This window comes from Mesoplodon bidens (genome assembly GCF_964165515.1).
Source record: "Mesoplodon bidens genome assembly, chromosome: 3".
Taxonomy (NCBI): Eukaryota; Metazoa; Chordata; class Mammalia; order Artiodactyla; family Ziphiidae; genus Mesoplodon; species Mesoplodon bidens.
Window position 1 is genome coordinate 46,918,621 of NC_138178.1, and position 3,007 is coordinate 46,921,627.

A 3,007-nucleotide genomic window follows, 5' to 3' on the forward strand; every position below is an offset into this window, starting at 1 on the left:
AGCTTTGCATTGAAGTTAAAACTGAAAAAACCCACCTGAGTACAGGATAAGAATAATTTCACTTAACACCTAAACACTGAAACATTTTCATTTACTGTAAACTTAATATGTATCAGCAAAAATGTAAAACAGCTGCCAACAAATTTAATGCATTTTTTTTAATTTAATGCATTTTTGACAGGAAAAAAAAAATTAATGTCTCTCCCCTCCCTCCTTCAGCCAAGGAAAGTTCTTGTTTGGCAAGGTCAGTTCCTGAGCCTTTTCAAGAGATTGGGGGCTTGGGTAAGAGGAAAAGATTTGATTGTTCTATTGGAAAATTTGGAAAGTTGCAGAAGAAAAAAGTCAGTTGCTGAAGACAAGGGGAGGCACTAGAAAGGCAAAAGGCAGTTAAGTGCTGGATAGGAGAGAGGGTTTGGGAGTTTATAAAAGAGAAAAGAAAAATAAATTGGATTAGCTTCAGTTCTGTGGCAAGGGAGTCTTTTTAGATGAAGAAAGAGATTTTAAAGGAAGTGTTGCCATGTGTTATGAATATTGTGTCATTTTGTGTGTGTTCTAAGAGACTTTAATAAAATTTAAACATTTTTTCCCAACTATTTTTGGATGTCTGACGTGTATCTTTGGATGGAACTCTGAGCTGAGAAGCTGCCAGGAATATCTGAACTGTATACAGGTTACAAAATCTTACATGACATCAACAGAACTACAGTGTTCACCATGATAAAGATGTCAATTATGTCATTTGGTCACACCTGTATTATCTTCAGCCCTGGGTACCACATTTTTACAAGGTATACTGGTTTGCTAGGGCTGCCATAATAAAGTACCACAGGCTGAGCGGCGTAAACAACAGAAATTTATTTTCTCACAATTCTGTAGGCTAGAAGTTAGAGATCAAGGTGTTGACAAGTTTCTTTTCTCTGAGGCACCTCTCCCTAGTTTATACACTGCCACCTTCTCCCAATGTCTTCGCAAGGCCCTCCTGTTATGTGTAACTGTGTCCTAATCTCCTCTTTTTATATGGATGTCAGTTTTACTGGATTAGGGCCCACCACAATCACCTCACTTAAATTTAATTACCATTGTAAAGACCTTGTCTCCAAGTAGTCATATTCTGAGGTACTGGGGGTTAGGATTTTAACATACAAATTTTAAGGGTATACGATTTAGACCATAACACAAGGCTACTGACAAATTCAGTCTTTACTCTCATTTTTAGATCCCTTTGAATTTTTTCTTTTTTTTTTAAGTTAATTAATTAATTAATTAATTAGATCCCTTTGAATTTTATCTCTGGTCTTTTGGGACTCTGACCCAAATTCTTATAATCTGTAGACAACCAGAATAGTTTCAATTTTTCCACTAAATTATTAATGCACATAATTTCTATTCCACTCAAAAGTATTTACATTCTGTACTTTGTTAGGTATGTGCAAAATGGTATTATATAAATTGGTCCTTTGGAGATGAAATACATATACACATGAAGAGAAACAATTTCCTTTTCTGCAAAATGAGCAAGTGGACTAGATAATCTGTATGGTCTCTTCCAGTCCTAAAAATCATACAATTCTAGTTCAAGGACAATGAAAGTATGCTGTTAAATATAATTTTTAAATATTGGATATGTGTTATGAAGAAAAGGCAGAGATCAAGTTAGGAACTGTGGAAATTTTTCTCAAAATTTCAGTGGACAACCTAAAATATCTTGAAGGAAAGTCCTTTAGGTCCGATTGCCAACCTAGCGTTAAGCCTTCAGAATCATAATAACTCATACTGACAGCAATTCAGGCACCTAGTTTCATATTGTTTCTCTAACCAGCATTTTCTTTCAGAGTTGTATATGTTTCAAAACTGACCCAGGAGCGTTGACCATGTACATTCTTGACCTGTTGTACATTTCATGTCTCTTCACAGCTATTGGAAAAATGCAGCATATTTCCCATTTCCTTTACTATTATATCTTATAGTTTGTAGAAATATTAACATTTAATTAGCATTAAATGATTGTCCATATATTTAGGCAGAGAAGAATAGATAGTAAACTTCTGCAGTACACAGTTAAATATCTGCGTTTGACAGTATTTTACACATATTTATTCATATTTCCCAAGCTCATGTGGAAATCTATTCATACTTTCCAACAAACTGGGATTACACAGAAGATCTGCCAAACCTTAAAATTAGTTTTTTAAATACCTTGTACAAGTCAGAAAATATGTCTCATCTCTTTGAAGGTTGAAGACAGGCTAATATTTTACTTTTCCTTTAAAAAAAAAAAGATAAGGACCAACTATCAGGCAAAAGTTGTGAAAATGTAGCAGTAATTCTAGGAGGTTGCTTTCTACAGTGAATTATTACACTTTGAAAGACTTTCATATAGTACCGAGGCTCACTTCTGACATCAAGTTAAAATCACTTTAGCATTAATAATTTTTATTTTTTATAAATTTATTTATTTGTTTGTTTGTTTGTTTTTGGCTGCATTGGGTCTTTGTTGTTGAACACAGGCTTTTTTTGTAGTTGCAGCAAGAGGCGGCTACTCTTCATTGCGGTGCACAGGCCTATCATTAAAGTGGCTTCTCTTGTTGCAGAGCACGGACTCTAGATGTGCGGGCTTCAGTAGTTGTGGCTCATGGGCTCTAGAGTGCAGGCTCAGTAGTTGTGGCACACGGGCTTCGTTGCTCTGCGGCATGTGGGATCTTCCCAGACCAGGGCTCGAACCCGTGTCCCCTGCATTGGCAGGCGGATTCTTAACCACTGCACCACCAGGGAAGCCTGCATTAATAATTTTTAAATGAAACATTTTCTGAGGGTGGAAAAGAGCCATATTGGATTTTATCTTGTTATGAAATTTTAAAAGTGCCTTGTATCAAGAAAGTAGATATTGTGCTTAGCATTATTAACATATTCTATTTAGAAAAATGACATTGTTATTCATATGAAAACAGATTTTGGTCTAGGTAAAGTTAAATGACTTCACAGGTTTCAAACATGTATACATGAAATT